We start from the raw sequence: 10,680 nt of genomic DNA on the forward strand, positions 1-10,680 counted from the left end.
ATATGACATTTCACGGTTTACAACAAAAAGTACACAAATCTAGGATCATCTAAGTCATTATTTCCTGTAACCATCCTCTTTTTTACTCTCACTGTTGTTATCTATATACAGCAATCTGAGTTACAGTTGCAACACAGTGTCACAACAGTTGCTATTATATTAACGTACATAACAAGGTATTCGGGTTTGCATGATGATTCATGAGATGTCGGCTGATTTTTAACGAACAAAGTTATTTTCACATTTTCACTGTAGCGTCATCATTAGTTTGTGTTTGTGCTGATTTATGGCGTCCTTATCATTGTTTCTTGTTGCCTCAATAGCGATTTTATGTATGTACAAATATATAGTATATATAGTAAGGCACAAGGACAGTGAAAATATTTAGTCTGTCAGCTGTGTCTGTATATGCATGTGTAGATGACTGATTAAAAGTATACATTTTTAAAAATTAAAAATAAAATTAAAAAATAAAATTAAAACTGTTCGATTCAATGACTAAACATGGCTGTGCAAAACAAATTTGTAAGTAATGCAACATGTGTAAAAGCCTTTGAATTTGTTCATTTTGTAACTGTATATGAATCTGTGTGTTAATCAGGTTTGTGATGTCCTCATTTGAGGACTCAGGGACAATAAACTGAAACTTCATCATTAGTTTGTTTTGTGTGATAATATATATTTGCACACACAAAGAAAACACATTTGAGGCAAAGAAAGATAATAAGGACGCCATAAATCAGCACTATCTTACACAGCTAAAACACAAGTTTTGTGTGAGGAAATAGAAAGAGATGGTATTTGTCTGTTATTCTGTCAGTTGTGTCTGTATATGCATGTGTGGATGACTGCCAAAATAAAAGCCTTAAATTAAACAAAGCATTTTAATCAGTGAGGTTCTCTCATCAGCGCTGTATTGCAGAGCAGCAGTGATAAAGACTATGTACAAGTCGGCTTACTAAACTCTGTTGTAGCTACATGTGTGAAATAATAATTTGGTTATAACACTTCAGAATAAATTGAGGCATCAGGCGCGAGGAGGTGACGTCATTAAATATCCTTATTAATCCTCCAAGACATGAGACACCTCACAGATCTTTAATTACCACAAAAAAAGAAGATATTTACTGTATGTCATGTTGTTTTGATGCTTTTGATGTGATGAAATACAGTTATGTGTGGCGTAAGGACCAAAGTAAGAACACCAGAGAGAAGTGGTGAGATGTAAATTTGCAAAATCATGACCAGAGCCCTGGGAAAAAGCCGAAAACTTAAAGCAAACAGGGAAAGTAAGCCTGCTAGGTTTTGCCCTTCTGCAAAACATTTAGAGCAGCTGTCTTATTCTGAGCTGTCTTACAGCTGTACATGTCAATATTTTATGTGCATTGCTCGACTACAATTTCAAATTTTGATATTTGTTTAATATGACACTATTGGGATTAATGTACAATGCTAAGTATACAGGTTCACACTGAGTTACGAGTTACGTGAATCATGTGATGAAAAAAATCTTTGAGAATAAAAAAATCTTTGAGATAAGAAGCTGACTTCCTCACTCGCAGGGTGCGAGCAGGAGGAGCCAAAACTTCTTGTACTTCTACAGTTTCTCAGTGATTTCATATCGAGCTTTAAATAATAAGTCTGTTTGCTTTAACATCACAGTGGCTTAGCAGAGAAGTCTGCTGCAGCTCTGCTGAAATTCACAAATTGCCTGGTTTCCAAATAACTGTTTCCCCGTTTAAACTGCAGCCTCGTTTGGTAAGGTCAAGTGTCATTGCTTTTTTATGATTTTTTATCTGATTTGCTGCTTTATGTTTTGCTTTTTTGCTGATTTTCATAAATTACATAACAAAATGAATTTGCCGTGTTTTGATGTAGCAGAAATATCGCCCTCAGGATTATTTTGATTTTATTTTTAATCTGTTTTCTGTGCAACTCTGCAGATTATTAATCCCTATTAACATGATGTTTTACAGGGAGAGTTCCTGGTTTGAATGTGTGAATCTGAGATTCCTTTAAAATAACCTGAATGCTGCTTAAAATATTAAAAAGTCCCTTTTTGTCAGATCCAGGTGATGAGTGTCATTACAGTCCGGTCTGTGAAAATGGTGACGGCCAACATGTTACTGAGTGTCCTCTTTATTTCAGGTGAGCTGTTTTTTCGCTCACTTTTTTTTGGAGACGTTACTTTTTTCCAGTCATTCATGTCCAGACTGCAAAGTGTTTGACATTGTTAAAAGGACAAAGGACCAAACATGCTGCTGCTGAACTGTAGTTTGTGCATAATGAACTTTTTGTTTATGCAGATTTTGCTTCATATCATTTTCACCATGAGTCTGTTTTACAGGTGCTTTGGCTGCTTGTCCTGAAGCGTCAGCCCTGGTCATTACAACACCAGAGCAGATGGAAGCACTGAGCGGATCCTGTCTGCAAATCCCGTGTAACTTTAGTGTTCCCACAGATAGGCAAGAGAAATTTGATGGTACAAGAGCAACATTTGGAGTGTGGCACCAAAATGAAGCTGTCGTTTTCAACAGCAGTAAGAAAGATAACAGTTATCCAATACAGATTACTGGAAACCTGCGTCAGAACAACTGCACCACTTTATTTTCCAGTTTAAGCACAGATCACAGAGGCACATACTCCTTCAGAATTGAGAACAGGCCATTCGTTGCAACAGCTGTTTGTGATCCTCTTCAGATAATAGTTGAAGGTAAGTGGTATTTTGTTTTATCAGTCTATGATGTTATCGTATGGAATAAAGGTGATATCATTTGCAGTTTGGCCTTAACGGCACTTTCTCATTTTCATTTTGCCACTAATTTAAATTCTGCAAATATATACTGAGTCTATTGTATAACAGTTTTGCATGAAAATGGTCAAATATGGGAAACTGAAAAAAGCACAAACTCTTATTCACTTTTTATAAAATCTGTGTTTGATTTGAAACCACAGATGTTCCTCCGAGGCCCAAAATTAAGATCTCAGGTGATCTGAAGGAGAATGAGTTGTCACTATAACCTGCTCAGCGTCCACTCCCTGTCCACACTCCCCTCCTAAACTCACCTGGACTCTCACTCAAGACCCTCACAACACAACTGAGGAGAACAAAGATCAAACCCTAACAACTAAAATCAAGACAACCATCATTCTGTCAGACCAACATGATGGAGTCAACATCAGCTGTTCTGCCTCATATCCTGTGGAGGGAGGAAACTATAAGACAGCAGAGGAAGAACTGACTCTCAGTGTTTCATGTAAGACAAACAGTGATTGTTATCACTCGTGATGATTCATGAGATGTTGGCTGATTTTAATGAATAAAATTAATGTCATGTTTTCCTCAGATGCTCCTAAGGATACCTCAGTGTCCATCAGTCCACCAGGTTTGTGTGTCAGCAGGTAGCTGTGTGAACCTGACCTGCTCCAGCAGAGCCAAACCTCCCGTCAGCAGCTTCACCTGGTTCAAGATCAGTGAAAATGGATCCATCAGAGTGTCTGAGGGAGACTTTTACAGATTTAATGTGACAGATGGAGGAGTTTATGTCTGTGTGGCCTCAAATGAGCGCATCGGTAATGGCACATCAGCAGGGATCCATCTGGCTGTTAAAGGTAAACACTGAACTGTACTACAGCCAGTAGTGAAATACGAGCAGTCAAGTATTTTATATCACAAATGTTCTCAGTATTCAGAAGTCATCATGGATGAAAGAAATGAAGTGATTATGCTTTTTATTTTTTAATCTAATCTGCTCTCCTCTCTTCTCAGTTTTCTTATTTTTGAATAAAATGTGTAATTCTCATGAAATTTGGCTTTGTGAAAACTGAGTGATAAAGATGTTCCATGTTGCACATTTCATTTTGCTTGATAAAGATGATCAAACTGCTGAAGGACATGGTTTGTGATGTACAGGCTTGATCAGAGCACCAGCTAACATTTGATGTTAACAGAAGGAATTCAGACTGATAATGTATCATAGTCGTAACATTTCCCATTAAGTAGACGGTGACCATGCTGAGTTCAGATTTAATGTCCACTTGACATTGAAGATCCTGGGAATCGTTGCTCTCTACAGTACCATCGTCATCTTTGAGTGGTGAGAAAAACTTTTCTATGATATGATCATTTTCCGCTAAAGACTTATTGTTGTCTTTGAAATGTTAAGATTTAATGTTAATAACATTTACTGATGTTTATTCATCTCCTTTTCTGTCAGGTGGTTTAGATCAAGATGCTGCAACAAACCAGTGCAGGTAAAGTGCAGGCACATCATTCTTAGAAACAATAAAAGGTCTTTCAAGAAAGAGACAAAAGCTCTTATTATGAAGGACCATATCTTAAGACTGATGTTCAACAATCATACAGGAGAAACCCTTTAGAGACATTGATGATTGTTTCATCTCCACAGGACGCAGCAGAAGCAGACTACGTCAACAGAGTGGTTGAGATTCAAGCATCATGAAGGAGACGAGAAAGATGCCATCTTCACCTTAAATTAAATATTTCTCCATTTCTTTTTACTCTGATTCTTAATCTCCCAAAGCCCAAGCTTTGTTTGGTCTGCATTTGGAATTTCTCTGAGCTATGTGGGCTTAGTAGGACCTAATAAATATTAAAAAATGTATAAAAATTATCTGTCTTTGAACAACAGTTAGATTTGGTAAAAATAAGACTAAAAAGATGTCCTCACATGAGGATTTTGGGTTTATTTTTGATACTCACAAGTGTGTAATGAAAGTATAAAGTAAGATGCAATAATAAAGTCTCAGCGCCCTTAAACCAGTACTTCCTAATTCACAACCTCTTAGCTTGTTATTTTTTCTAATATTGTTTAAATATTTCTGCCATTTCAACCTACAAAACTAATTAAATACAAATAATCATGTTTCAATGAGATCAGTTTTTGCACCTTGTCCTCTTCTGTGTCAGGATCAGCAGCTATGGCCGCCATCCTGTGTTTACATAGATTAATATATCGCTAAGAACAACAGGTCTAAGCTAAGTAGAATAAAATATAATGTGCAGAAATCCAAAAATGTGACGTCCTCATTTGAGAACTCAGGGACACAAGAGGTTAAATATGAAATTGTTTTAAGATGAACGAAGAATGGAGTGCAAACAGGACAGAGGATAATAAACTGTAACTTCATCATCGTTTGTTTTGTGTGATAATATATATTTGCACACACAAAGAAAACATTTGAGGCAAGGAAAGAGAATAAGGACGCCATAAATCAGCACTATCTTACACAGCTAAAACAGAAGGCGCGAGGTGACATTATTAAATATCCTTTTCAATCATCCAAGAAATGAGACACCTCACAGATTAATCTTTAATTACCACTAAAAAAAGAAGATATTTACTGTATTTCATGTTGTTTTGATGCTTTTGATGTGATGAAATACAGTGAGGTGTAGTGTATGGACCAGAGTAAGAACACCAGAGAGAAGTGGTGAGATGTAAAATGCTAAAATCGTGACCAGAGCGCTAAAAAAAAGCCAGAAACTCAAAGCAAACAGGGGAAGCTAGTCTGCTGGGTTTTGCCCTTCTGTAAAATATTTAGAGCAGCTGTAGCAACACAGCTCTCTGCAGCCAGATGTCTTCATCAGTGTGTTTATGGATCATTTATTGTCTATGATTGACTTCCTTGCATTTTTGTTCAGTAAAACACTATATTTATTCAAATTAACAACAAAAATGTCCAATCAAACTTCTTGTAGTGAAAGTCCCTCTAAGTATGAGCTCACATGTCTACATTTCATGTTCATTGTTGTACTTAACTACAAGTTCATATTTTGACATTTGTTTATGGCACTATTGTAATTAATGCACCACAAAAGACAATAAGGTATAGGTGTACACTCTTATGTGATTTAAAAATAATATCTTTGAGAATCAGAGCTTATTTGCATTTGGACGAGCTCAAGCTGCCTCAAAATACTGACTTCCTCACTCACAGGGTGCGAGCAGGAAGAGTCAAGACTTGTATTTCTGCAGTATTTTAGTCATTTCGTATCGAGCTTCAAATAGTAAGTCTGTTTGCTGTAACATCACAACAGGAAGCAGGGAAGAGCGCGCTGCAGCTCTGCTGAAATTTACAAATGATCAGAATTTTAGAATAACTGTTTCTCCGTTTAAACTGCAGCCTCGTTGGGTAAGGTCAAACGTCACTGCTTTTATGATCGTGTGTTTTTATATTGATGCTTTTCATAAATTCCAGTGAAAAATACATAATGAAATGTATTTGCTCGGTTTTGGTGTCTCACTCTGGATCATTTTGTTTTTTAACTGTTGTCAATCACTAATTACTGTTTTAACACAGTAACATGGTTTTACAGGGAGCGATCCTGATTTGCATGTGTGAATCTGAGAATGCTGCTTAAAATATTGAAAAGTCCCTTTTTGTCAGATCCAGGTGATGAGTGTTATTACAGTCCGGTCTGTGAAAATGGTGACGGCCAACATGTTACTGAGTGTCCTCTTTACTTCAGGTGAGCTGTTTGTTCGCTCACTTTTATTTGAGACGTTACTTTTTTCCAGTCATTCATGTCCAGACTGCAAAGTGTTTGACATCGTTAAAAGGACAAAGGACCAAACATGCTGCTGCTAAACTGTAGTTTGTGCATAATGAACTTTTTGTTTATGCAGATTTTGCTTCATATCATTTTCACCATGAGTCTGTTTTACAGGTGCTTTGGCTGCTTGTTCTGAAGTGTCAGCCCTGTTCATTACAACACCAGAGCAGATGGAAGCACTGAGCGGATCCTGTCTGCAAATCCCGTGTAACTTTAGTGCTGCCACAGATAGGCAAGAGAAATTTGATGGTACAAGAGCAACATTTGGAGTGTGGCACCAAAATGAAGCTGTCGTTTTCAACAGCAGTAAGAAAGATAACAGTTATCCAATACAGATTACTGGAAACCTGCGTCAGAACAACTGCACCACTTTATTTTCCAGTTTAAGCACAGATCACAGAGGCACATACTCCTTCAGAATTGAGAACAGGCCATTCCTTGCAACAGCTGTTTGTGATCCTCTTCAGATAATAGTTGAAGGTAAGTGGTATTTTGTTTTATCAGTCTATGATGTTATCGTATGGAATAAAGGTGATATCATTTGCAGTTTTGGCCTTAACGGCACTTTCTCATTTTCATTTTGCCACTAATTTAAATTCTGCGAATATATACTGAGTCTATTGTAACAGTTTTGCATGAAAATGGTCAAATATGGGAAACTGAAAAAAGCACAAACTCTTATTCACTTTTTATAAAATCTGTGTTTGATTTGAAACCACAGATGTTCCTCCGAGGCCCAAATTGAGATCTCAGGTGATCTGAAGGAGAATGAGTCTGTCAATATAACCTGCTCAGCATCCACTCCCTGTCCACACTCCCCTCCTAAACTCACCTGGACTCTCACAGAAAACCATCACAACATAACCAAGGAAAACAAAGATCGAACCCTCACAACTAAAATCAAGACAACCATCATTCTGTCAGACCAACATGATGGAGTCAACATCAGCTGTTCTGCCTCATATCCTGTGGAGGGAGGAAACTATAAGACAGCAGAGGAAGAAATGACTCTCAATGTTTCATGTAAGACAAACAGTGATTGTTATCAGCTCGTGATGATTCATGAGATGTCAGCTGATTTTAATGAATAAAGTTATTGTCACATTTTCATCAGATGCTCCTAAGAACACCTCAGTGTCCGGTCAGTCCACCAGGTTTGGTGTCAGCAGGTAGCTGTGTGAACCTGACCTGCTCCAGCAGAGCCAAACCTCCCGTCAGCAGCTTCACCTGGTTCAAGATCAGTGAAAATGGACCCATCAGAGTGTCTGAGGGAGACTTTTACAGCTTTATTGTGACAGAAGCAGGAGTTTATTACTGTGTGGCCTCAAATGAGCACGGTAATCACACATCAGCAGGGATCCATCTGGCTGTTCAAGGTGAATACTGAACTGTACTACAGCCAGTAGTGAAATACGAGCAGTCACTGAATTTCAAATGAAATGGTGCTATACAAACAATAAATTCAGTAAAAGGTTATTGTTTGCATCTATTGAAGTGGGGTTGTTTACAGTACTTATCCACAGTCAGTGTATTGAAGCAGACTAGAGTCCTGACTAAAAAATGTATTTTAGTTATCTAAAAAACTGTCCAACCTCAAAAAATCAGTATTGCAAAAGTAGATTGGTACATGAGATAGCAGCCAGATCAGTCAGAAGTAACTATAGGGGCAGACCAGGCTCAGTAACTAAAACTCACTAACACAAACTCACAAAAGGGAAACGGCAACAACACTGTCACAAAAAGCCAAACTGGGGGAAGAGAGCACAGAGACTAAATACACCGGAGGAGCGGAGAAAATGAGACACAGGTGTGACACATTAGGGCGGGGCAGGTAATCACACAGACAGGAAACACAGGAGGGGAGGAAGTGAAGAGACCTGGAATGAGACAACATGTGAATTTCATAAAAAAACAGGAAATTTTAGACATGAAACATGAGGATGACAAAACAGGTCGTGACAATCACTTAGTTTCATTGTCTGACATGCAACCCCACTTCAAAAAGCAGAACTATACATTAAATGTGAAGAGCTGAACTTTAAAACTTTTGCAGTTCTCTATCAATATTATTCCATGTCCACATTTTACACTTATTTTAGTCACTTAACTTGTTTTTTGTTTTTTTCATGAGCAGACGTTCTACAATGGGGGGCAATTCTTGCAGGAATCGTTGGGATCATCATACTCATCTGCCTGGTCGTCTGTGTTTGGTAGGTTTCACAAATTAAAGCAGATGATGACTGAGTTCACTCATATGTAACATTATCTGTTTTGATCTTGACACCGACACACTGAATTTAACGCGGCACATTATAACACAATATACAATTGATCTGATGTCTTCCAGGTGTTTAAAGTCGGCACATCCACCTGCACATCAGATTCAGGTGAGAGCATACTGAACTTCCTGTCCAGTTAATTACTGTGTGCTCTGAATGTTTTGCATCTCTTTCCAACTAATGATGTCTTTGGTTTCAATCCTGATGTTGTCCAACATTTCAGTCAATTAATCTGAAATGGCTCTTTATTACTGTAAAACTTCAACTAAAAGCCTAGTTTTTTTGACAAATTGGGTGTGGCTACAAATTTTGACAAACAGACAGGTCTCAGTTAAAAGCTTGGTCTAGTTTCCATGTAATTAGTTTTCATAAAAGTTCTTTGGATGTATAAAACCAGGTTGTTGGCTACCTGCTGGAGCTGATGTTAGTTAGTTGCTTAGATACAATATGTATATATGTTTACAACTTTTGGACATGCTACTCACAAAGTTAGCTTGGTAAGATTCTCCACAAGTTAATCATTCAGCTTATTTTACTGACATAAACATGAGAAACAGAGAAAGGGATAAAAAGATGTTAGAGACTATTAAAATAAAAAAAAAAAATTAAAAGCAAAGGAAAATGTACAGTGAACTATATTCATAAATGTCATAAATACCTATTTTAAATTATTTTCACAGAATTATTAGAATTTTTAAGCATTTTCTGGTAATTTCTCACTTTTTTTGACTTTTTGGTAGGGGGTAGTTATTTTAAAAAAAAAAATAGGTTATTGTCTTGTAGTTTTTACAGATTTCTTGCTAACTTCTGGGTCATTTATTTTGTTGCTTATTACCTTCTTCCCATGTTTTTGAAAAAAATAAATGAAATAAAATAAAGCCAATAAATCCAAGTTTCAAAGGGTTAAATACATAATTTGATAGTATTTCCCATCTTTGCTGAACATAGTTTTGTGTGAAAGGAATCAACAGCCTGTCCCAGATATAAGCCTGTTGAGTTCAATAATTTAAGCAAATAATTTAATATGGTAAGATCCAGCCGAAGGTTCACCTCTGACACTTCCTGTTCGATTTATTGTTTTACAGACTCAAACAGGTGAAGAGCTGACTGCTGTGGAGCCGGTAAGAAAAACAGAAGAAGAAGACATCCATTACGGAGAGATCGACTTCTCCAAACGGAGAACTGAGCTGTCCTCAGAGCAGGACAGTGGACAGCGGCAGGACACGCTGTACGCACAGGTCAATGTGTCCAAAACAGCAAACAGACCAGAGGATGTCTACGCTCAGGTGAAGAGAAAATGAGGATCGGCTTGTGGTCAAACTTGGGTTAGCCATGATTATACCAACATTTTTTTTAACTTATACAATAAGCTTAATGTATGAAAAGTAATTGGAGCCTGGAGCCTTTCACTGCCCACAGTTAAAGGGGAAGTCAAAACCTCAACATCCAGCTCAGATGGTTTTGCCAGTCACTGTGATATCCTAACTCATAATTGTGAACTGACCTCATATTGCTGTTGCTGTGAGACTTAGACTCTGCATTTCAGATCAGTGCAAATATGACTCGCTAACTATAAATATAAATAGGGAACTGGAACAAATGGCTAAATTAATTATAGTGAGCTTAACACAAGAAGCCATTCTGCTCACACATTAGCGGTGTACCGTATTTTGAAATGTTTTTGCAATTTAACCCTTTGATATTTTACAGACCATTTTGTGCAAATCATTTTTAATCTCATTTACTCATCTGTTGTGTGTGTTCCATCTTTTGTATCCTACATTTTTTTTTTGCATTTGAATAACTTTAATAAAGCATGAGATA

At 37.2% G+C, this 10,680-nt stretch overlaps 2 pseudogenes; both read left to right on the forward strand.

The window, feature by feature from the left end:
* Positions 1-1,645: 1,645 nt before the first annotated feature.
* On the forward strand, positions 1,646-5,151 carry LOC121960434 (annotated as a pseudogene).
* A 931-nt stretch (positions 5,152-6,082) lies between these two features.
* LOC121960433 lies at positions 6,083-10,679 on the forward strand (annotated as a pseudogene).
* Position 10,680: the final 1 nt, after the last annotated feature.

This window comes from Plectropomus leopardus, chromosome 21 (genome assembly GCF_008729295.1).
Source record: "Plectropomus leopardus isolate mb chromosome 21, YSFRI_Pleo_2.0, whole genome shotgun sequence".
In the NCBI taxonomy this organism is placed as follows: domain Eukaryota; kingdom Metazoa; phylum Chordata; class Actinopteri; order Perciformes; family Serranidae; genus Plectropomus; species Plectropomus leopardus.